This window comes from Lithobates pipiens, unplaced genomic scaffold (assembly GCF_037356315.1).
Source record: "Lithobates pipiens isolate NorthernLeopardFrog02 unplaced genomic scaffold, aLitPip1_a1.2 Scaffold_19, whole genome shotgun sequence".
NCBI classification, from domain to species: Eukaryota; Metazoa; Chordata; class Amphibia; order Anura; family Ranidae; genus Lithobates; species Lithobates pipiens.
Window position 1 is genome coordinate 518,872,353 of NW_027507764.1, and position 25,439 is coordinate 518,897,791.

Here is a 25,439-nt window from a genome sequence, read left to right on the forward strand (position 1 = left end):
GGGCTGCATGTACTTTTGGGGTATGGGACGGGGGGTGGTGGATCCCATTCTGTGATGCCTTTTCTGTTGTGACGGGCTCCCACATGCATGCCTACATTTAGGGTGAGCTGAGGAGACCCCTCAGTGCTGACAGTTCTATGCTCTACCTCTGTTTTGATTATACTATTGTTTTTTGGTTCTATGATGTTACTGATTGTCTTTTATTTGTATACCGGTATCAGACGTGACATTTACCACTGCCGGGACTATGGGGACTGGAATCCGGGGACTCCCTCTCCGACCTGTCTACCCACCAACCCAAGTAGGACGGCGCTTTAAACCCAGTGTACATCTGGTAAACGCTATAGCATAATTGTGCTGTTTTAGTATACAATTCCTGTACTGTTGAGTGCGGACAACCCTTAATTTCCCTCTCCCCCTGGGGTTGAGGTGCCCGACCTCTTTTTCCCCTTACCTTTCCTTTCTCCCCCTTAGTTCCCGCCATCCATTACCTACCCAATACCTACCCTGGTTCAACTTTCTTTGCTTTTCTCTGACGTCCCCCTTCCCCTCCCCGAGGAGCGATGGCAGACTCAGTCAAGGTCAACTCTCTAAACGTTAAGGGACTCTGAAAAACGGTGGATCCTCCTGTGAGAACTGAAGACTTCCTGTACTGATGTGGCCTTTATACAAGAAACACATTTTAAAAATACTAGCCTCCCCTTTCTACGGTCAAGATCCTTCCCTAAGGTCTACCACTCTACTAACCCCTCCTCTAAGACCAAGGGAATCTCCATTCTGATCTCTAGCAGGCTCCCCTTGGTTCTCCAGGATTCTCTGGTGGACCCTGGGGGCCACATTGGAGAGCTCCTTTTTACATTTGCCACTGTGTACGCTCCCAATGATCACCAAGACACATTCCTCAGAACTACCCTGCACAGATTATGTGACTTTCGGGAGGGCCAGTTGATATTAGGTGGGGACTTTAATGTCCCCTTTCGCCATCGGTTGACACTTCTGCCTCTTGCTCCTCGCTCCTCATTTCCTCTAGAAAGCGGATTACTAAGTGTTTACTGAATGACCAATTAGTTGATGTCTGGTGTCTGCAACACTCCGGATAAAGGGACTACTCTTTTTGCTCTTGACCTCACAAATCATACTTGAGGATAGACTTCTTCTTGATTCCACATGACCAACTGCACTTGGTGAGCTCTTCTTCCATCGGCCATATTACTTGGTCCGACCACGCTCCTGTAGCCCTTACCTACACCCTCTCTAGGAACCCCTCACCTAGGTCTCTATTCTGGCACCTTAAGGAGAGCCTCCTCCAGATACCGGAAGTTTTAGCAGATGTGACCAGGGAATTTGACCTTTATTTCCAAGAAAACTAAACGCAGGACTGCGACCCGGGGATAATTTGGGAGGCTCACAAGTCAGTACTCCGCAGGGTATTTATCAGGCACGGGGCGCGCATCAAACGAACACGGAAGGAACAGCTTGCTAATCTGTTTTGTGAACTTGCCTCTGTGGAAGCGAAACATAAACATGCCCCGTCACGGACCTTAGAGATTGAATTGGGGACACTCCGTACCCAGATTACTGACCTACTCCATTATAAAGCGAAAGCGGCACTCCAGTTTTGTCGTAAACTGATGTAGGAGTCAAGGGACAAATGCGGAAAAATCTTAGCCAGGTCGGGTAAAGGAGTTGAAATCTGCCTCTTACATACAACAGTTGATAGATGAGAATGGCCAGAGGGCCTCTACCCCAACCCAAATAGCCAAAGTCTTTGAAAAATGCTACTCTGATCTCTACAACCTGCCCGATTCAGGATCCGGACAGGACAATATAGACAGATATGTAACCGGTTCTGGTCTACCAACCCTCTCATCGGAATCACAGGAGTACTTGGAGAACCCAATCACACTGGAAGAAGTCCAGATGGCCGTGGGACCTCCGAAGGTGGGTAAGGCTCCGGGCCCTGACGGATATACCGCACAATACTATAAGACCTTCCTCCCTATTCTCGGCCCGCGCTTGGTGAATTTATTGAATACTCTGAGCTCGAATGGGGATTTTCCTGAGGATACCCTTAGAGCCCACATCTCGTTGATACCTAAGGAGGGCAAAGACCCGGGCCTATGTGGGAGCTACAGACCCATTTCCCTCCTAAATTCGGTCCTAAAACGATTCTCTAAAATCCTCGCCACGTGATTGGCACAGCACTTGCAGTCCCTTATACATATTGACCAGTTAGGTTTTATTCCCACCAGGGAAGATAAGGGCAACACCATTAAGGTGCTTACCCTGGTCCATAAAGCAAAGTCATCTGGGACCCCTTGTCTTTTCGTGAGTACTGATGCCGAGAAGGCTTTTGATCGGGTCAAATGGACATTCATGTTCTCGGTCCTTCGCCATATAGGTCTGAGTGAACGGATGCTGGCATGGATAAGTAAGATATACTCACGCCCTTCAGCTCAACTCAAAGTGAATGGGGTGCTCTCATCTCCCCGTGACATCGGGAATGGGACCAGACAGGGTTGCCTCCTGTCACCCCTATTATTCGCACTGTCATTGGAACCCTTTCTCTCCACAATTCGACAAAACTCAGACATAACGGGACTCCAAATGGGTACTATTGAGTGCAAGACATCTGCCTACATAGATGACATGCATTTCTCGTTGACGAATCCCAGAGTTTCCTTGCCAAATCTCCTTCGGGAATTCCAGATATACGGGATACTTCTTGAAATCAGAGGCTATGGGGGTCGAGGTCCCCCCGCAAACGTTACTAGACTTGCAGTCCAATTTTCGATTTAAATGGACCCATACAGCCCTTAAGTACTTAGGTACTTACATTCCAACGGACAACGCGCGTACGTTTATGTTGAACTTCCCCCCACCCCTTGTTACTAAGACCCGCAGTTTGCTTCATGGGTGGCATTCTGGCCTCCATTCCTGGTTCAGGAGATGCAATCTCATTAAAATGAACATACTCCCTAAATTTACCTATCTTTTCCAAGCTCTCCCGATCCAGATTCCAGTCCCGTTTTTTAAGCAAGCTCAATCCCTGCTCACTCAATTTAACTGGGCCCACAAAAATCCCAGACTTAAGTGGTCACAGCGGACATTGCCTAAACAACAGGGAGGGTTGGTTCTCCCTGACTTGCGATGCTACTACCTGGCCTCCCATCTGGGGCGTGTATTGGACTGGAATGGAAACAAACTTTCTAAGCTCCCTGTGCATCTAGGACAATCTCACTCCCGAATTCCGCTAAGAAGCGTCATGTGGGGCTATAAGGATTTACCCACAGAATTGACGTCACATCCCACTATAGGGGCTTCATTTAAAGTCAGTCACCTGATCGCTACCCAAAACACACTCACGTCTTTGACTTCCCCCCTATTCCCTATACGTGGCCATCCGAACTTTGAACCGGGGACCCACTTAGAAATTCCAACCTAGACCATGCGTCTAAATTCGTCATTGATGGAAAATGGCCTTCTTTCTCAACCCTAACAGATCCGACAGGGTTTTTCCAACTGCCTTTTTGGAGAGCGGCGCAACAACATAATTTTTTCCATTCCATCCCCAATACTCAAACTTTCGCCCGCCCTCAGACGGAGTTTGAGACTCTATGCAGGAGCGAAGGCCCTTTGGTCCACATTCTCTCTCAAACAGATCACCCACACTTAACCTGTCTGTCCAACTGGGAAAAGGACCTTAATTGCTCGTTTTCCCCAGCACAGAGACAAACTCTGGCTCTTTTGGCTCTCAAAACCTCGCTGTGCACGAAGATACAGGAGACAAATTTTAAACTTCTCACCAGGTGGTATTTGACACCATCAAAGCTGCATAAATAATTCCCCTCTTCCTCGAACATATGCTGGAGGTGTGGAGAAGAAGAGGGCACGTTGATCCACATTTTTTGGTCCTGCCCCAGCTTGGTGGACTTCTGGACAGAGATCTGATACATAACACAAAAATTCACAGACTTCTCCATCCCGGAAGAGGCTGCATTCTTTCTCTTGCACCATTCACAGATTCCCATTAAGAAGTACAAAAAATCAATTTTACGGCATGTGATAAATGCGGCGAAATCGTGCATCCCTCTCTATTGGAAAAAATGTTCCTCCCTTTCATTACTCACTGGCTTGGGAAAATAGAGGACATTAAAAAAAATGGAGGACTTGATCCTCACATCACAAGGTAAACAAGAATTATTTAAACAAACCTGGGACATCTGGAATACCTTTATATTCTCGCTGGAAGGATGTCGCCTGCTATCACCTTAGTGCTCTGAGATTTCCTTGACTGGTCCCTTGGACAGTGGCTGCCATCGTGTCTCGTCCCCTCTTCTCCTTTCCTGATCTTTCACCCCTTCTCTTTTCTGCCTTCCTCCCCTATCTCTCACCCCCTCCACCCACTCTCTCTTTTGGAAAAAGTGGAAAATTGGGAATGACGGCCCCACCCCCCCTCTGGATGGATTATGCCGGAGGGACCTGGGGTTTGTGTGACCCTGGATCTTGGTACAGTAGTTTATCCGTGCCTTGAATCATTATGATTGATGGAAGGCAGACTCACAGTTGCGAATATACCTGTATCAAGTATTGTTCAGCTGCTTTTTGCTCTGTATTTCTCTGTTGCATTATGTACTCGGGGGACCGTCTTCCCCTGTTTGTAGAAAAAAATTATATTTGAAAAAAAAAAAGAAGCCTACGACACCTGGTATTCCCAGGCGGTCTCCCATCCAGGCATTAACCAGGCCCGACCCTGCTTAGCCTCCAAGATCAGACGAGATGGAACAGATTCAGGGGGATGTGGCCGTAGCCAATAACTTCAGGCACTCTTAACTCTCATGACAAACGCCAAGATGGTCACCTTGGGAAAGAAACAAAAAAAAAAACAAGTCAACACCAACAACATAAAAAGAAGTCTACAGCACCTAGTATTCCCAGGTGGTCTCTCATCCAGGTATTAACAAGGCCCGACCCTGTTTAGTCTCTGAGATCAGACGAGATCTGGTGCTTTCAGGGTTATGTGGCCATAGGCAAGCTCTTCAGGCACTCTCAACCCTCTTGACAAACACCAAGATGGTCACCTTGGTAAACAAACAAAACAAAAACAAGTCAACGCCAACAAAATAAAAAGAAGCCTACAGCACCTAGTATTCCCAGGTTGTCTCCAATCCAGGTACTAGCAAGGCCCAACCCTGTTTAGCCTCTGAGATCAGAGGAGATCGGGCGCTTTCAGGGTTATGTGACCATATGCAATCTCTTTGGGCACTCTCAACCCTCTTGACAAATGCCAAGATAGTCACCTTGAGATACAAGCGAAAAAAGACAGGTCAATGTCAACAACATAAAAAGAAGAATACGGCACCTGGTATTCCAACGCCATCTCCCATCCAGGTACTAACTAGGCCCAACCCTTCTTAGCCTCAGAGATAAGAAGAGCTAGGGCTTTTTCAGGGTGATGCTGCTGTAAGCGATCTCTTTGGGCACTCTCAACCCTCTTGACAAATGCCAAGATGGTCACCTTGGGAAACAAGCGGAAAAAAACAAACAAATCAACGCCAACAACATAAAAAGAAGCCTACAATAACTGGTATTCCCAGGTGGTCTCCCATCCAGGTACTAACCAGGCCTGACTATTCTTAGCCTCCAAGATCAGACAAGATTGGGTGCTTTCAGAGTGATGTGGCCATAGGCAATCTCTTCAGGCACTCTCAACCCTCTTGACAAACACCAAGATGGTGACCTTGGGAAACAAGCTAAAAAAAACAGGTCAACGCCAACAACATAAAAAGAAGCCTACGGCATCTGGTATTCCCAGGCGGTCTCCCATCCGCGTACTAACAAGGCCTGACTCTTCTTAGCCTCCAACATCAAGTGAGATCGGGTGCTTTCAGGGTGATGTGCCCGTAGGCAATCCCTTCAGGCACTTTCAACCCTTGACTGGTCCCTTGGACAGTGGCTGCCATCGTGTCTCGTCCCCTCTTCTCCTCTTCTCCTTTCCTGATCTTTCACCCCTTCTCTTTTCTGCCTTCCTCCCCTATCTCTCACCCCCTCCACCCACTCTCTCTTTTGGAAAAAGTGGAAAATTGGGAATGACGGCCCCACCCCCCCTCTGGATGGATTATGCCGGAGGGACCTGGGGTTTGTGTGACCCTGGATCTTGGTACAGTAGTTTATCCGTGCCTTGAATCATTATGATTGATGGAAGGCAGACTCACAGTTGCGAATATACCTGTATCAAGTATTGTTCAGCTGCTTTTTGCTCTGTATTTCTCTGTTGCATTATGTACTCGGGGGACCGTCTTCCCCTGTTTGGAGAAAAAATTATATTTGAAAAAAAAAAAAGAAGCCTACGACACCTGGTATTCCCAGGCGGTCTCCCATCCAGGCATTAACCTGGCCCGACCCTGTTTAGCCTCCAAGATCAGACGAGATGGAACAGATTCAGGGTGATGTGGCCGTAGCCAATATCTTCAGGCACTCTCAACTCTCTTGACAAACGCCAAGATGGTCACCTTGGGAAAGAAACAAAAAAAAACAAGTCAACGCCAACAACATAAAAAGAAGTCTACAGCACCTAGTATTCCCAGGTGGTCTCCCATCCAGGTATTAACAAGGCACGACCATGTTTAGTCTCTGAGATCAAAGGAGATCTGGTGCTTTCAGGGTTATGTGGCCATAGGCAAGCTCTTCAGGCACTCTCAACCCTCTTGACAAACACCAAGATGGTCACCTTGGTAAACAAACAAAACAAAAACAAGTCAACGCCAACAACATAAAAAGAAGCCTACAGCACCTAGTATTCCCAGGTTGTCTCCAATCCAGGTACTAGCAAGGCCCAACCCTGTTTAGCCTCTGAGATCAGAGGAGATCGGGCGCTTTCAGGGTTATGTGCCCATATGCAATCTCTTTGGGCACTCTCAATCCTCTTGACAAATGCCAAGATAGTCACCTTGAGAAACAAGCGAAAAAAGACAGGTCAATGTCAACAACATAAAAAGAAGAATAAGGCACCTGGTATTCCAACGCCATCTCCCATCCAGGTACTAACTAGGCCCAACCCTTCTTAGCCTCAGAGATGAGAAGAGATAGGGCTTTTTCAGGGTGATGCTGCTGTAAGTGATCTCTTTGGGCACTCTCAACCCTCTTGACAAATGCCAAGATGGTCACCTCGGGAAACAAGCGGAAAAAAACAAACGAATCAACGCCAAGATGGTCACCTTGGGAAACAAGCGGAAAAAAACAAACGAATCAATGCCAACAACATAAAAAGAAGCCTACAATAACTGGTATTCCCAGGTGGTCTCCCATCCAGGTACTAACCAGGCCTGACTCTTCTTAGCCTCCAAGATCCGACAAGATTGGGTGCTTTCAGAGTGCTGTGGCCATAGGCAATCCCTTCAGGCACTCTCAACCCTCTTGACAAACACCAAGATGGTGACCTTGGGAAACAAGCTAAAAAAAAAACAGGTCAACGCCAACAACATAAAAAGAAGCCTACGACACCTGGTATTCCCAGGCGGTCTCCCATCCACGTACTAACAAGGCCCGACTCTTCTTAGCCTCCAACATCAATTGAGATCGGGTACTTTCAGGGTGATGTGCCCGTAGGCAATCCCTTCAGGCACTTTCAACCCTCTTGACAAACGCCAAGATGGTCACCTTGGGAATCAAGCAACAACTTAAAAAAAAAGCCTATGGCATTGAGAAATCCCAGGCGGTCTACCATCCAGGTACTAACCAGGTCCCAACCCTGCTTAGCCTCTGAGATCAAATGAGATTGGGCTCTTTCAGGGTGATGCAGCCATGGTAGATTTTTTTCAGGCACGCTCAACCCTCTTGACAAACGCCAAGATGGTCACTTTGGGAAGCAAACAAAAAATCAAGTCAACGCCAACAACATAAAAAGAAGCCTACAGCACCTAGTATTCCCAGGTGGTCTCCCATTCAGGTTTTAACAAGGCACGACCCTTTCTAGCCTCTGAGATCAGAGGAGATTGGGTGCTTTCAGGGTGATGTGCCCATAGGCAATCTCTTTGGGCATCCCTCTTGAAAAATGCCAAGATAGTCACCCTGGGAAACAAGCGAAAAAAAACAGGTCAACGCCAACAACATGAAAAGAAGAATACGGCACCTGGTATTCCAAGGCCGTATCCCATTCAAGTACTAACTAGGCCCAACCCTTCTTAGCCTCCGAGATCAGAAGAGATAGGGTGCTTTCAGGGTGATGCTGCTGTAAGCGATCTCTTTAAGCACTCTCTACCCTCTTGACAAATGCCAAGATGATCACTTTGGGAAACAAGCGAAAAAAAAACAGGTCAACACCAACAACATAAAAAGAAGCCTGCGGCATCTTGAAAACCCAGGCGGTCTCCCATCCAGGTACAAACCAGGCCCAACCCTGCTTAGCCTCTGAGACCAGATGAGATTGGGTGCTTTCAGGGTGTTGTGCCCATAGGCAATTTCTTTGTGCACTCTCAACCCTCTTGACAAATGGCAAGATGGTCACCTTGGGAAAAAAGGGAAAAAAAACAGGTCAACGCCGACAACATAATGAGAAGCCTACGGCACCTGGTATTCCCAGGCTGTCTCCCGTCCAGGTACTAACCAGGCCCATCGCTGCTTAGCCTCCAAGATCAGATGAGATTGGGCTCTCTCAGGGTGATTTGGCCGTAGGCACTCTCTTTGGGCACTCTGAAGCCTCTTGACAAAGGCCAAGTTGCTCACCTTGGGAAAAAAGCCAGGCAGTCTCCCATCCAGGTACTAACCAGGCCTGACACTGCTTAGCCTCTGAAATCAGACAAGATCGGGTGCTTTCAGGGTGATGTGGCCATAAGCATTCTCCTCAAGACACGCCCAACCCTCTTGACAAATGCCAAGATGGTCGCCTTCAGAAACAAGCGAAAAAAACAGGTCAAAGCCAACAACATAAAAAGAAGCCTATGGCACCTGGTATTCCCAGGCGGTCTCCCATCCAGGTACTAACCAGGCCTGACACTGTTTAGCCTCCGAGATCAGACGAGATTGGGCGCTTTCAGGGTGATGGGGCCGTAGGTGATCTCTTCGGGCACTCTCAACCCTCTTGACAAATGCCAAGATGGTCACCTTGGGAAACAAGTGAAAAAAAAAAAACAGGTCAAGGCCAATAACCTAAAAAGAAGCCTACGGCACCTGTTATTCCCAGACGTTCTCCTATCCTGGTATTAACCAGGCCCGACACTGCTTAGCCTCCAAGATCAGACAAGATCGGGTGCTTTCAGGGTGATAGGGCCGTAGGTGATCTCTTTGGGCACTCTCGACCCTCTTGTTAAACGCCAAGATGGTCACCTTGGGAAACAAGCGAAAATAAACAGGTAAACACCAACAACATAAAATGAAGCCTACGGCACCTGGTATTCACAGATGGTCTCCCATACAGGTATTAACCAGGCCGTACACTGCTAGGCCTCTGAGATCAGATGAGATTGTGCGCTTTCAGGGTGATGTGGCCATAGGTGTTCTATTCAGACACTCTCAACCCTCTTGACAAATGCCAAGATGGTCATCTTGGGAAAAAAGTAGAAAAAAAACAGGTCAACGCCAACAACATAGACCCTGGCGGTCTCCCATCTGACCCTGACCCTGCTTAGCCTCTGAGATCGGGCGCTTTCAGGGTGATCTGGCCTTAGGCGAACGCTTCGGGACATACTCAAAACTCTTGACAGATGCTAAAATGGTCACCTTGGGAAACATGCGGAAAAAAAACAGGTCAAAGCCAACAATATAAAAAGATTCCTACGGCACCTGTAATTAGGTACTATCCAGGCCGGACCCTGCTTAGCCTCTGAGATCAGATGAGATCGGGCGCTTTCAGGGTGATGTGGCCGTAGGAGACTTCTTTGGGCTCTCTCAGCCCTCTTGACAAATGCCAAGATGGTCACCTTGGGAAACAAGCGGAAAAAAAAAACATGTCAACGCCAACAGCATAAAAAGAAGCCTACGGCACCTGGTATTCCCAGTCGGTCTCCCATCCAGTTACTAATCAGGCCCGACAATGCTTAGCCTCCGAGATCAGACAAGATCGGGCACTTTCAGGGTGATTTGGCCGTAGGCACTTTCTTTGGGCACTCCCACCCTCTTGACAAACGCCAAGATGGTCATCTTGGGAAACAAGCGAAAAAAAACAGGTCAACACCAACAACATAAAAAATAGGATTTTTATATACAGCTTACCTGTAAAATCCTTTTCATGAGAGTACATCACGGGACACAGGAACTTCATTACATAGTGGGTTATATAGGCACCTCTGGTGATTGGACACCGGTTAACCCCCAATTAAGGAGAATTCCTCCCCTATATAACCCCTCCCATATGGGAGGCACCTCAGTTTTGTAGCAAAGCAATAGGAAACCACGTAAAACCCAAGAGGGGTGGGAGCCCTGTGTCCCGTGATGTACTCTCAAGAAAAGGATTTTACAGGTAAGCTGTATATAAAAATCCTATTTTCTTGATCATATATCACGGGACACAGGAGCTTCATTACATAGTGGGATGTCCCAAAGCAATGCTCAGATTGAGGGGAGGGAGACACAGATCATAATATATAGACCGCCAAGGACCGGAGGACCTAAACTGCAGCCTGCAGTACACTGCGCCCAAAGGCGATATCCTCTTGCCCTCTGACATCCACCTGATAGAATCTGGTGAATGTGTGGACTGATGACCAAGTTGCAGCCTTACAGATCTGAGCCAGGGAGACTTGGTGATGCACTGCCCATGAAGCACTTACAGCCCTAGTTGAGTGTGCTTTCACTTGAAAAGGAGGGATCTTCCCTTTAACACTATAGGTCTGAGAAATAATCTGTCTAATCCACCTTGAGAGAGTGGATTTTGATGCCGCCTGACCCTTCCTAGGGCCTTCCGGCAAAATAAATAAGCAATCAGTTTTCCTTATCTGTGCAGTTGCCTGAAGATAGATACTGATTGCCCTTACCACATCCAAAGTGTGCAAAGATTCTTCTTCTGCGGACTGTGGGTCCGGGAAAAAAGGATGGTAGGCTTACATCTTGATTCAAATGGAATCCTGAAACCACCTTAGGCAGAAAGGACCTGTTGGGACGCATTACCACCCGGTCCTTATGAATAATTAGATACGGTTCTTTACTGGAGAGAGCTGCTAGTTCTGACACTCTTCTAGCCGTGGATATGGCTACCAAGAAAACCAATTTTTTAGTCAAAAGAACTAACGAAGCCTGATGCAAAGGTTCAAAAGGTTGCCCCTGCAAAGCTGAGAGAACCAAATTCAGATCCCATGGGCATACCGGAGGTTTGACTGGCGGCCTTATCCGCATAGCCCCCTGGATGAAAGCCCGCACCAGGGAATGCGATGCAAGTGGTTTCTGAAAAAACACTGACAAGGCCGAAATATGCACCTTGATAGTGCTTACGGCCAAATTCATTTCTAGGCCTGACTGGAGGAAGGCTAAGATCCTGCTAATGACATACTTTCTAGGATGACATTCCCTGAGTTCACAACAGGAAACATATGCCCTCCAGATTTTGTAGTAAATAAGCCTGGAGGCCGGCTTTCTGGCATTGACCAGAGTAGAAAGGACTGGCCCCGAAAGCCCACGGTCTCTCAGAATGTGGGTCTCAGCAGCCAAACCGTCAAATTCAGACTGTGTAAAGCAGGACTGTGTAAAGCAGGACCCTGTGAGAGCAGATCTGGCCGGAGAGGGAGGATCCGCAGCCTGCCTACTGCCAACTTCATGATCTCTGCGTACCACGGTCGCCTGGGCCAAGCCGGGGCTACCAAAAGAACCGACTTTGTTTCCCTCTTGACTCTTCCCAGGAACCCTGACAGAAGCAGGCACGGGGGGAAGGCATAAATCAAATTGTACTGATCCTAGGGAACTGTCAGAGCATCCGACCCCTGAGCGAGTGTATCTCTTGTCCTTGACACAAATTTGTCCAGTTTTCTGTTGAACCTGGACGCAAACAGATCTACGTCTGGAGTACCCCACCTGCGACATATGTTCCAAAACACGTCGGGGTGCAGAGCCCATTCTCCTGGGCACAACTGCTGGTGGCGCAGAAAATCCGCCTGCCAATTTTCCACTCCTGGAATGAAGACTGCAGAAAGTCATGGAACATGCCTTTCTGCCCAGACAAGTATGCGATTCACCTCTTTTTGCGCAACCAGACTCCTGATACCGCCCTGGTGATTGATATAGGCCACTGCTGTGGCATTGTCAGACTGAACCCAAACAGGGAGACCCTGTAGTCTGAAAGACCAGTTTATGAGATCCATATAAACTGCCCGGATCTCCAAGACATTTATGGGCAATAGCTTCTCGATCGCAGACCATTTCCCCTGCGAGCACGTCTCCTCCAACACTGCTCCCCAGCCTATCAGGCTGGCATCTGTCATGATAATCTTCCATGGAAGAGGAAGAAAAGTTTTTCTTTCAGCAAATTCTCGGTTTGTAACCACCAGACGAGGCTCTTGCGTGTCCCTGGGGATAGACGCATAGGAAGATCCAAGGATTGGGGCTTCCTGTTCCAAGCCGCAAGGATGCATCTTTGCAGAGGCCTTGAGTGGAACTGGGCGAATGGAACGGCCTCGAAGGAGGCGACCATTTCCCCTAACAGTCTCATGCACAACCGAATGGGGGAAGATCTTCTGCCCAGAATTAGGCGCACCAGATCCCCAATGGCCAAGGCTTTTGTCCTTGGTAGAAACACCTTGCCCTGAGCAGTGTCGATAACCATACCCAGGTATTCCAACCTGGTAGCAGGCTGTAGGGACGACTTTTCTAGGTTTATAATCCAACCTAGGCGTTCCAGCTGTTCTAGCGTTCTGGTAACACTGTGGTTCAGGAGTGCTACTGTTTTCTCTATGAGAAGCAAATCGTCTAGATAAGCCATGATGGCTATACCCTGAGCTCTTAGGTTTGCCAAGAGAGGGTCCAGAATCTTTGTGAAGACTTGAGGGGCCGTAGCTAGCCTTAACGGCAAAGCCACAAATTGAAAATGGTGCTGCTCTACCGCGAACCTTAGATACTTTTGGTGTGCGGGAAAAATTGGCACATGGAGATATGCATCCTTGATGTCTATTGATGCCATAAACTCTCCCCCTAGCAGGGAGGCGACAACAGTGCGAATTGACTGTATTCGGAAGGACCGGATGAGTAAAAATCGGTTCAGATCCTTCAGATCCAGGATAGGTCTGACACTTCCATTTGGCTTTGGAATGGTGAAGAGATTCGAATAAAACCCTGAACCCTGTTCTTTTGGGTCCACTTCTACTATCACCCCCTGGGATAGTAAGTGATCTAAGGCCAGAAATAGCGGTCTTTGCTTTACTGGGTCCCTGGGGATCCTTGACCTTAGAAAGCGAGAAGGTGGAATCTCCTGAAACTCCAGCTTGTAGCCCAGGGATACCGAAGAGACCACCCACTCGTCCCGGATCTCTTCCCGCCAGGCTTCTGCAAACTGCAGAAGCCTTCCCCCACTTGGCCGAGCGGGGGCGCCCCTTCACAAGGAAGCTTTCGGGCTCTGCTTGGCAGGCTTTCGCCCCCAGGATTTCTTCTGCCCCTGGGCCCGGCCTTGAGCCTTTCCTGTAGAGGGGGGTTGAGAAGGCCGTCGCCACTGCTTAGAGCTTGATGCTCTGGGAGAGAGAGAACGCCTAAATGATGGACGTTTGCTCCTTTTGACTGGAAGGAGAGTAGATTTACCCCCTGAAATTTTTTGTACAAATTTGTCTAATTCTTCTTCAAACAAACGTTCCCCTTTAAACGGGAACCCAATCAAATGCTTCTTGCATGATAGCTCAGCTGCCCAATTCTTTAGCCATAGGGCCCTTCGCATGTGTACCAACAGGAGAGACAAACGAGATGCTTGTTGGACAGAATCCAAAATCGCATCAATCATGAAACACAGAATTTGAGGTATTTCTGCATAATTCTCCACTTCCTCACTGGGAAGGAGGCCAAGCATCTGCTTAACCTGTTCCTTGAGGAACTGACACAACCCCACAACTGAGACTGTAGCTTGCACTACAGCGCCAGTCATGGAAAAGGAGGCTTTTATTAATGTTTCCAGCTTCTTATCAGTTGGATCTTTAAATACCTGAGCATTATCCAAAGGACAGGTCAGGTTTCTATTCACGCAAGAAACAGCCGCATCGACAGATGGGACCCCCCATATCTTGGTGAAACTTTCCTCCAGAGGATAAAGCATAGAAAACCTTTCAGGAGGAGAAAACAGTTTATCGGGATGTCCCCAATCCTCATACAACAATTTATCCATTAAGGGATGAATTGGAAAGGAAAAGGCCGGTTGTGGGATTTTCCTGACTCCCAGGGAAGAAACAGAGGACGTAGCGATCTCAGCAGCAGGCATTCTGAATGTGGTACGCACCAATTCAGTATAATACTGCACCTGTTTTCTGAGCGCCTGCGAGGAGGGGACTCTCTCCTCTTCCTCTGATTCATCCGACTGCTCAAGATCCCTGTCCCAAGATAGGGATCTCTCCTCATTGTCAGAAGTGTCATCTGAAAGAGGAATCTCAGCAGAGGGAGGGGATCTACCCCTTTTCCTGCTATCTTTCAGGGAAGCTGAAATAAAATTCATGATTCTCCCTTCAAAACCCTCCAATGTAGCTCTAAGGGAGTCCTCAGTGACGTATACCGGGGCTGAAATATTAGGAGAGGCTGCAAATCCTGACAGGGGCACTGACTCATCCTGTGAGGCTGACTCCAGTCTTGCAGGGGGGGATGGTAACCTACAGGCATTTTTAGAACACCTAGAACTAGGCGGTGACTTACCAGTGCCCTTGTTATCTCCCCCTGAGACCCTCTTACGAGGAGACATAGTCCTAAGCTACAAAGCAGAGGTACTAGTACAAAGTGCAATCACTGTTGTGCTTAAAGTCTCACAATAAATATATATGCTTAAACTGCACAACCTGATGCTGAGTAGGGGTCTTAGGTTTGCCTGGATCCAATCCCATGGGATGCTTACTGCCCACAGCTCCTGTGTCTCCACTTACAGCCCCCTGATGCTCTGAGCTGTAAAACTGCCGTCTGGCGCCTGCACAGTACAGCGCTGTGCACACCGAACGACACGGCTCGGAAACACACTCCTCCATTAGCATGGGAGCAAGCTCGGCGCGCATGCACGCGTGTGCGCGTATGCACGAGGACCGCCGGTATCCAGGGGGGAAGGGAATTGCCAACGGAGCTGCCTGGGACCCCCAGACTACGTGGGACCCCTGTATTACCTTCATTGTGGCAGAGATTGCAGTGGAGACGTGAGTCATCTGGAAGAATCAGGCTTCACTGAGCGTGTGCATCTGAAAGGCATGTAAGTATGCATCAGGCCGCTCTTACTCCCTCTAGTGGTGGAAACCAGGTAAGACATACAACTACTCAATGAAGAAATCCATAATATAATTTATACAGGATTAACTTCCCTTACCTGTCCTCACCGCAGGAATTGCTGAAAACAGACAGATTCCAGCCTTCACCCATCACGGCGGGCAGAATTGTGCCAACTTCAGGTTTTTTTTGGGGTTCCTTCTCAAAAGACCCTCCTACCTGGACCTTGTAATAGACTCTGCCAGAAACTTTCGTGCCACTATGTAAATAGTACAGTAAGTCTGGTTTTCCCAGAGACCAGTCTTCCAATAGGAGAGGACTTACAGGCAAAACCTCGTTTCTTCAGATGACGGGGCCTGGGTATCATATCATCTTGGGAGTCAAAATATCGGCCCGAGATATGGATCCGGTTTGTTGTAGCCCTAAGGCCCTCGCAGGGACCTGCACAGAGCTTTCTTCATAGCACATGTTTTACGTGACCAACCACCATAGATACAGGCGAAAAAATGGAGGTGTCTCCCATATGGGAGGGGTTATATAGGGAAGGAATTTTCCTTAATTGGGGGTTAATCAGTGTCCAATCACCAGAGGTGGCTATATAACCCACACACCCTTGTATGATCAAGAAATAAGCATAAGGCACCTGGTATTTCCCAGTCGGTCTTCCATCCAGTTACTAATCAGGCCCGACAATGCTTAGCCTCCGAGATCATACAAGATCGGGCACTTTCAAGGTGATGGGGCCATAGGCGATCTCTTTGGACACTCTCAACCATCTTGAGAAACGCCAACATGGTCATCTTGGGAAACAAGCGAAAAAAAACAAGTCATTGCCAACATTGGAGGCTAAGCAGGGTTGGGCAATCAGTTTCCTTGCCTGAAATAGGCATCTCAGAACTGCCATCTGGCTGCTTCCCGGGTTTCAAACTCCTTCAACTAATCCCAGGAGACAATACTTCGCCTCCATCCTGGTGGAGGTTCCAAACACCCGATCAATGGTTCCTGTCACCTCCGTCCAGTAGCAGATCAACTTCGGGCATCTCCAAAACATGTGCATCATGTCTCCCCCCATGTTCCCACACCGGGGGCAACTTGCGTCCGGCCGTTCGGCCAAATTGAAAAAGTTTACGAGGAGCATAATAAGTTCTATATAATAAGAACAGATGTGACATCCTCTGAGAGGAGAGCCACAATTGACCACAGGCAGGATTCCTGTGGCCAATTATATCTGAAGGGGGTTTAGTACACACCCCACACTATATAAGGCCGCCAGCGCGGTGGCCTTGTATAGTGTGTTGCGGCGGTCAGGGAAAGAGGACGATAGGCATGGACAGTGTCTTTACTGCTTGGGAACCTAGCACTGTTACAGTGGGTGTTATGTGCCTCCTGCACAGTACACACCTGAAGCTACCCTTTATTACTGGTGTTCAATTTCTGCAATACATGCATCTGCAGTGCAGAAGTTAGAGTGGGTGTTGTGTGCCTCCTGCACAGTATACACCTGAAGATACCCCTTATTGCTGGTGTTCTGGTTCTGTAATGCAGGAACCTAGCACTGTGTGTTGTGTGCCTCCCATGCTTGTCCTTATTTTCGGCAGCTGGACGTGTTGAGCCACATCATGCTGAACACTTGGTCGGATGTGAAAGACCAAGCCCTCCTAATGCTCCTCATCCTCGCTGACCCAGGCTCAGGGTACTAGCCTGTGTTCTGTATACACGAGGCTTTCTTCTGTATACCCTATCCTCTCTTTATACTCTAGCCTGTCGTTTATGTACACTAGACTCTTTGTTTACCTCATAAATGGCAGTGTATATAGAAGGAAGGCAAGTTTATACAGAGAGGCTAAGGTATACAGAAGCTAGGCTAGAGAATAAAGAAGACAGGCTAGTGTATACAGGACACATGCTAATGTATACAGAAAACAGGCTTGGTTATAGAGAGAGACTGGGACTATTAAATTCAGAAGAAAAGCTAGTGTATATAGAGAGGCAGGCTGGGGTATACAGAGAGGCAAGTGAATACAGATAGGGTGATGTATACAGAAATGCTAGTGTATACAGAGAGGCTAGAGTATACAGTTAATCTGGGGTATACAGAGAGGCTAGTTTAAAGAGAGGCTAGTGTATACAGAATACAGACTCATGTATGCAGATAGGCTTGAGCATACAGAGATGCTAGAGTAAACAGTGAGGCTGGGGTACACAGAGAGACGAGTTTAAAGAGAGGCTAGTATATACAAAGATGTTAGTGTATATAGAGAGGTTAGTGTATAGAGAGAGTCGAGTGTATACAGATAGGACAGTGCATATAAAGAGACTAGTGTATACAGAAGACAGGCTTGGGTATACATCCAAGCTGACAGTGTATACAGAAGACTGGGTAGTGTATACAGAGAATCTAGTGGGTACAGAAGTCAGGCTGGTGTATTCTAGCTAGTTTTTACAGTCTAGTGTATACAGAAGACAGGCTGTGGTATACAGAGGGTTTAGTGTATTCAGAGAGTCTAGTGTATACAGTCGGCGAGTGTATACATAATACTGGCTAGTTCACACAGTGTTTACAGAGATGCAAGGGTTTACAGAGAAGCTAGTGTATATAGAAGACTACAGCATACAGAAGAAAGGCTAGTGAATACAGAATACTGACTTGTGTATGCAGATAGGCTTGAGTATACAGAGATGCTAGAGTAAACAGTGAGGCTGGGGTACACAGAGAGGCTAGTTTAAAGAGAGTCTGGAGTATACAGTCGGCGAGTGTAGAAATAAGACTGGCTAGTTTACACAGTGTTTACAGAGATGCAAGGGTGTACAGAGAAGCTAGTATATATAGAAGACTACAGCATACAGAAGAAAGGCTAGTGAATGCAGAATAAAGGCTGGCTTCTACGGAGAGGCTAGTGTATGCAGAACACTATCTAGGGTATAAAGAGAGGCTAGATTATACAGAGAGGCTAGTGCATACAGTGAAGCTATTTTGTATAGAAGCCTGGTTAGTGTACACAGAGAAGCTAGTGTGTACAGAAGAAAGGCTAGACAGGCTATAAAGAGAGACAAGTGTTTACAGAGGACAGTTTGGGGTATAGAGAGATGCTAAGTTATACAGAGAGGGCATACAGAAGACAGAAGACGGGCTAGTGTATTCAGAACATAGGCTAGGTATTCAGAGAGTCTAGTGTATACAGTCGGCGAGTGTATACATAAGACTGGCTAGTTTCCACAGTGTTTACAGAGATGCAAGGGTGTACAGAGAAGCTGGTATATATAGAAGAGTACAGCATACAGAAGAAAGGCTAGTGAATACAGACTCGTGCATGCAGATAGGTTTGAGTATACAGAGATGCTAGAGTAAACAGTGAGGCTGGGGTACACAGAGAGGCTAGTTTAAAGAGAGGCTAGTATATACAAAGATGTTAGTGTATATAGAGAGGTTAGTGTATACAGAGGGTTGAGTGTATACAGAAAGGACAGTGCATATAGACAAACTAGTGTATACAGAAGACAGGCTTGGGTATACATCAAAGCTGACAGTGTATACAGAAGACTGGGTAGTGTATACAGAGTGTCTAGTGGGTACAGAAGACAGGCTGGTGTATTCTAGCTAATTTTTACAGTCTAGTGTATAAAAAAGACAGGCTGTGGTATACAGAGGGTTTAGTGTATTCAGAGAGTCTGGTGTATACAGTCGGCGAGTGTATACATAAGACTGGCTAGTTTACACAGTGTTTACAGAGATGCAAGGGTGTACAGAGACGCTAGTATATATAGAAGACTACAGCATACAGAAGAAAGGCTAGTGAATACAGAATAAAGGCTAGATTATACAGAGAGGCTAGTGCATACAGTGAAGCTATTTTATATAGAAGCCTGGTTAGTGTATACAGAGAAGCTAGTGTGTACAGAAGAAAGGCTGGACAGGCTATAAAGAGAGACAAGTGTTTACAGAGGACAGTTTGGGGTATAGAGAGATGCTAGTTTATACAGAGAGACTAATGTATACAGAAGACAGGCTAGGGCGTACAGAAGACAGAAGACGGGCTAGTGTATTCAGAAAATAGGCTAGTGTATACCGAAGACCGGCTAGTGTATACAGAGAAACTAGTGTATAACAGAGAGCGTAGTGTATATAGAAGACAGGCCAGGGTATAAAGAAGACAGAGTAATATACACAGAAAACAGAAAACATGCTCGTGTATATAGAGAGGCTAGTGAATTTAGAGGGTAGGCTAAGTGATAACAGAAGACAATCTTGGATATACAGAGACATTTCATCATTTCATCTAGCTCACATCTCTAATGGAGTTTGTCTCATTGCCATGTTATGCCTTTTCATTCTTATGCTAAATATAGTTTATACTCACTACACGATTTTAATCATCCACATCAATCATGCAATAAAACTATCATACATCAAAATAAACTATGTACTGCCAAAACAATAACGGCCAATAACTTAACAAATGACTTGTCAGTCAATGACTTAACAAAATAAACTTTACACTCTTTTGCTCTATTTTGCATATTTGTAATTCTCCACATCATCTGTCACATTGATATCACCACTGACGACACACCATCCTGACTGATTTTGCTTTATTTATTATTAGAAATAGAGAGTACTATCTCAAAACCAGTTAAATCTATTCACTTCGATAAGGTCTACCGCTAATTGTACGGTATTGCAAAATGTTCACAAAACCATACATTTGTTACCAGAAATGCTGCACATACTAAGAGTAATGTAAACAGTTTTATTGCTTATCTGACATTAACCGAGTATCTCTGACATTAACTGAGTATCTCTCTGCACTAGGATCTTACTAATAATAATAGGATTGTGTAAGGCAAAGATCAACTAGTCTAATATAAGCTTTCTCAGTGGTACCGGCATATCCTTTAAATTTAGACTATCAAGCTAAGCTTTCAATCTCTTACCGTTTAATAGCGATACTTCCTCCCTGCAATAATAAGCCATTTAAATGTCCTATTGGTCGTCTGTATTATACAACTCTCTGAAAAGCATATATGTAGAGAATAAAACTAGTCTTACATCTTAATAAAACTGTTTTATTGCTCAACCCGTATGAAGCTGTCATGACATAAGCAAATAAGTCACAGTTAAAACACAGTGACAAAATATTTCTTTTTACCGCAGCAAAATGTGAGAAAAGCAGTGTAAGCCGTCTTTCTGCCATATGCTTCAGAAAATTAATGTACCGCTTTTAAATCCATATCAATTCCACATCCTAATTTAAACCGTCTTAAAATTTTAACATTTACTGATAGCAATTACTGATATTACAATAATGATTATACCAGTGAAAAGGACCGCGTAATGAACTGTCAAATTAATCATAATCTCAGAGTTAATTTAGCTGATAAATTTACGATTTACTCAACGATTTACTCAACGATTTAAACTTAGATTTTTTCAAGCTAAATCAATTTAATCTTAAATAATTTATACTATATTCTACTGTGCTCTTAAATAATGTACTGTTTTTCTGTATTTTCGCCGTACTCATATTTCGTGTTATGTTGCAACCATCTAATCTCATTGCTATTCCGACATTCTGCCTTAATGAGGATATTACTTTGGAACTATCCCTTGAACCCTTTTGTGTATTCACTTTATCTCGACCTATATATACTGCCTCAATATACTTATTATATTATAGAGATTACTATCTCTAAATTATTGTAAACGTAACCATAGTTATAATGTACAGCTAATTTTACGTTAAAGCAACTTCACACAAAACCATCTTTTTAAAAACTTTTACAGCCGGTACATTAAGAATAATGCAACCATCTCTCTACCTCTATGAAATTGGATTCTCTTTCTGACTCTATTTTGTGTATTACTTCTTCTCCATATTAACTGTCACACTGATAACCATTTGTAACACATAACACTGGCAACCCATTTATTAACCGCAGCAAAATGTGAGAAAAGCAGTGGGACGGTTTACTTGATTGAGAAGTGGTTGCAGTAGCAAAGGATAGCAATAAAGTTTGATTACATTAATAGACTATTTTACATTCACATCAAGCATATGTATATATGTCTATCATGAAATGTCAATACCCATTGGTTATTTACATGTAACCATTAATACAGTTAACGCGGCTACATACAGTAAAGTGTGAGCTAAGCAGCTAAAGGGTATACATTATATGAGAGTAAATTGACGTAGCTTGTAAATTCCAACGTGTAAAATCGTTCCATTAATTTTGTTACGCACGAAGACGGCTTACACTGACTGTTTTCCGTTTCCACTGGTTATCCGCATAATGTATCAGTAACCTTGAACATTAATAGTGATGTTCAAGGTTACTGATACATTTGTACTACAACGATAACTCGTCTAGTGCTACAGGGATAACTTTTGCATTTAGAGTGCATTTAGCATTTAGAGATAACCCAGTGCTACAGGGATAACTTTTGCATTTAGAGTAATGAAATGATTTCTCAGTCATTTTGAAGCTACTGCAACAAACGCTTCCGATCTCTTTTCAACTGCAATACTTAAGCTCAGCAATATTAAGGGATATTTAGCTGCTTAGCTGAAACTTTGCTGTACGTAGCTGTGTTAACTTTATTAATGGTTACCTGTAAGTAACCAATGGGGATTGACATTTCATGTCTAATTCACATTCACATTTCTAATGCAGTTTGTCTTTTTGCCATGTCATCCTTTGCCAGTTATTATCCTTTCTCTTCCTTATGCTATATTTGAGGTATATTCACTACATGATTAAAGACACGTAATGAACCTGATTGATAAAAACCTACACTCGTCGTTGCTCTTATTTCGTGTTTTTCCACTTAAACCCGACCTGTATATACTGTCTCAATATTAATCTGAGTTATTTTGCTATATTTATTATTAGAATAACCAGATTACGATCTCTAAATCCTGGTAAACCAACTCACACAAAACCATCTTATTTCTACCTTACACGCAGCACATTACATATTAAGATATTAACATTTAACCGGTATCTCTCTGCAATAGTAAACGAAATGTGTAGATCACTCATCTAATATCAGTCTTCTCAGTGCTACCGGAATCACTTTTAAATTTAGAGTAATGCAGCGATTACTCAGTTTTATGAAGGTACTGCAACTAACGATTTGGATTTCTTTCCTGTTAAATTACGCTCTGCAATATTAAGCCATGTAAGTTGTCCTATTGGTCTACTAACAATGCTATGTATAATAATACAAATCTTTCAAAAGCAATATCGCCTCACTACAATACTTACACTCTGCATAATAAATATGAATAATGCGACTAATGCTATTAATAAAGTCGTCTAAAACTCGGCTATAGGTAGAGAATAAAACTATCTTACATCAAAATAAACCATGTACTGCCAAACCAATAACATCCAATTACTGAACGTCTATCAGTCAATGACTTAACAAAATAAACTTAGCACTCTTTTGCTCTATTTTGTATATTTGTAGTTCTCCACATTAACTGTCACATTGAAATCACCACTGACAACACACCACTGCCCTTTTAACAGCACCAAAATAGGAAAAAAGCACTGTAACTCTTTACATGATTTAGAAGTAGTTGCATAAGCAAAAAATAAAGTCCTGTCTTCTGCACACGCTAGCCTTTCTGTATACATTAATCTTTCTGTGTACACCAGTATATATATATATAGACTAGCCTCTCTGTCTTCTGTATACACGTGCCCGTAACCTATATACACTAGCCTGCCTTCTTTCAATAGTCTCGGTGTCCCAGCCTCTCTGCATACTGTAGCCTCACTGAATTCCCCAGACTCTCTTCTGTATACACAAGCCTATCTGTAAACAATAGCTTGTCATCTGTACACACTAGCCTCTCTGTATACACTAGCCATTCTTCTGTATACACTAGGCTTAGGGGAATAACATTAGCCTATCTGTATTACCTTGTTTGACTTTTCTGTTTTCTCTTTCTTTTCTAGGGTGTACCTCGCCGTATACCCAAGCCAGTCTTATTACCCCAGCCTCATTCAAATTATAATAGCCTCACTGGGTTTTTGACAGGCGGTCTTGTGTTGGGTTTTTTCAGTCTGCTCAGCCATCTTCTTGCAGGGGTTCTTCGGGTCAGCCCTTGCTCCCTTTTCCCCACGTATCCTCTCATTCACAAGAAGTTCATTCTCATGTCTGGGTTACCTTGGACATCAAGCTCATCCTATCCTTCACGGGACATTCATTTGGGTTTGCGTAGCTTGCAGGCTCTTAGGGGGTTCCCTCTCATCTCCAGGTCAGGAGTCGGTGGGTTCTACTCTCACAGCGGTAACTTACCGGTTACTTACAGTTGGCATTTGGGCATACGTCATTTTATGGATGGGATCTTTACCTTCCCTTTTCCACCTATACTTGTGTCTTTTTGCCCTCTTTTCAGGCATACTGATCGTCCAGGCCATGGCACACCTTAGGCCTTGGTTCTTAAGTAATATCGCATTTGCCACTTGAAGACTCCGATTAAAAGTGGGAAGGCTGGCCGCAGGCCAGCCTGTATTTGTGGGAGGAGCCTGAGGGACTATTTAACCCTCCTCCTCTGTCAGGGCCAGGGTTGGTGTTTTCTAGGGAGAAACCCCCTTCCCCTCCTCTTTTCCCCCCTTCCCTTCCCCTTTTCCCCCGGAGCGTGGACGGAGGAGAGGGGGTAAGGAGAGGACAATCTGCCAAAGGGAGAAATGCATTTGTTCGGTGGCTGCATGTACTTTTGGGGTATGGGACGGGTTGTGGTGGATCCCATTCTGTGATGCCTTTTCTGTTGTGACGGGCTCCCTCGTGCATGCCTACGTTTAGGGCGAGCTGAGGAGACCCCTCAGTGCTGACAGTTCTATGCTCTACCTCTGTTTTGATTATACTATTGTTTTTTGGTTCTATGATGTTACTGACTGTCTTTTATTTGCATACCGGTATCAGACGTGACATTTACCACTGCCGGGACTGGGGGGACTGGGATCCGGGGGCTCCCTCTCCGACCTGTCTACCCACCAACCCAAGTAGGACGGCGCTTTAAACCCAGTGTACATCTGGTAAGCGCTATAGCATAATTGTGCTGTTTTAGTATACAATTCCTGTACTGTTGAGTGCGGACAACCCTTAATTTCCCTCTCTTCCTGGGGTTGAGGTGCCCGGCCTCTTTTTCCCCTTACCTTTCCTTCCATTTGCCCTTCCTTTCTCCCCCTTAGTTCCCGCCATCCATTACCTACCCAATACCTACCTTGGTTCTTTGCTTTTCTCTGATGTCCCCCTTCCCCTCCCCGAGGAGCGATGGCAGACTCAGTCAAGGTCACCTCTCTAAGGAACTAAGGAAAGGTTAAGGGACTGAACTCCTCTGAAAAACGGTGAATCCTCCTGTGAGAACTGAAGACTTCCTATACTGATGTGGCCTTTATACAAGAAACACATTTTAAAAATACTAGCCTCCCCTTTCTACAGTCAAGATCCTTCCTTAAGGTCTACCACTCTACTAACCCCTTCTCTAAGACCAAGGGAATCTCCATTCTGATCTCTAGCAGGCTCCCCTCGGTTCTCCAGTATTCTCTGGTGGACCCTGGGGGCCGATATCTTTTTCTTAGGGGCCACATTGGGAGCTCCTTTTTACATTTGCCACTGTGTACGCTCCCAATGATCACCAAGACACATTCCTCAGAACTACCCTGCACAGATTATGTGACTTTCGGGAGGGCCAGTTGATATTAGGTGGGGACTTTAATGTCCCCTTTCGCAATCGGTTCACACTTCTGCCTCTTGCTCCTCGCTCCTCATTTCCTCTAGAAAGCTGATTACTAAGTGTTTACTGAATGACCAATTAGTTGATGTTTGGTGTCTGCAACACTCCGGGGAAGGGGACTACTCTTTTTGCTCTTCCAAATCATACTTGAGGATAGACTTCTTCTTGATTCCACATGACCAACTGCACTTGGTGAGCTCTTCTTCCATCGGCCATATTACTTGGTCCGACCATGCTCCTGTAGCCCTTACCTACACCCTCTCTAGGAACCCCTCACCTAGGTCTCTATTCTGGCACCTTAATGAGAGCCTCCTCCAGATACCGGAAGTTTTA

General features: G+C 45.5%; 11 pseudogenes; all 11 read right to left on the reverse strand.

Annotated features, from left to right (window-relative positions):
- Positions 1-4,693: 4,693 nt before the first annotated feature.
- Positions 4,694-4,812, reverse strand: LOC143999405 (5S ribosomal RNA; annotated as a pseudogene).
- A 101-nt stretch (positions 4,813-4,913) lies between these two features.
- Positions 4,914-5,032, reverse strand: LOC143999302 (5S ribosomal RNA; annotated as a pseudogene).
- Positions 5,033-5,132: 100 nt separating this feature from the next.
- On the reverse strand, positions 5,133-5,251 carry LOC143998589 (5S ribosomal RNA; annotated as a pseudogene).
- A 321-nt stretch (positions 5,252-5,572) lies between these two features.
- On the reverse strand, positions 5,573-5,691 carry LOC143998825 (5S ribosomal RNA; annotated as a pseudogene).
- A 653-nt stretch (positions 5,692-6,344) lies between these two features.
- Positions 6,345-6,463, reverse strand: LOC143999365 (5S ribosomal RNA; annotated as a pseudogene).
- Positions 6,464-6,781: 318 nt separating this feature from the next.
- On the reverse strand, positions 6,782-6,900 carry LOC143998945 (5S ribosomal RNA; annotated as a pseudogene).
- A 371-nt stretch (positions 6,901-7,271) lies between these two features.
- LOC143998884 (5S ribosomal RNA) lies at positions 7,272-7,390 on the reverse strand (annotated as a pseudogene).
- Positions 7,391-8,556: 1,166 nt separating this feature from the next.
- On the reverse strand, positions 8,557-8,675 carry LOC143999990 (5S ribosomal RNA; annotated as a pseudogene).
- Positions 8,676-8,934: 259 nt separating this feature from the next.
- On the reverse strand, positions 8,935-9,053 carry LOC144000123 (5S ribosomal RNA; annotated as a pseudogene).
- A 103-nt stretch (positions 9,054-9,156) lies between these two features.
- On the reverse strand, positions 9,157-9,275 carry LOC143998892 (5S ribosomal RNA; annotated as a pseudogene).
- Positions 9,276-9,970: 695 nt separating this feature from the next.
- LOC143999987 (5S ribosomal RNA) lies at positions 9,971-10,089 on the reverse strand (annotated as a pseudogene).
- Positions 10,090-25,439: the final 15,350 nt, after the last annotated feature.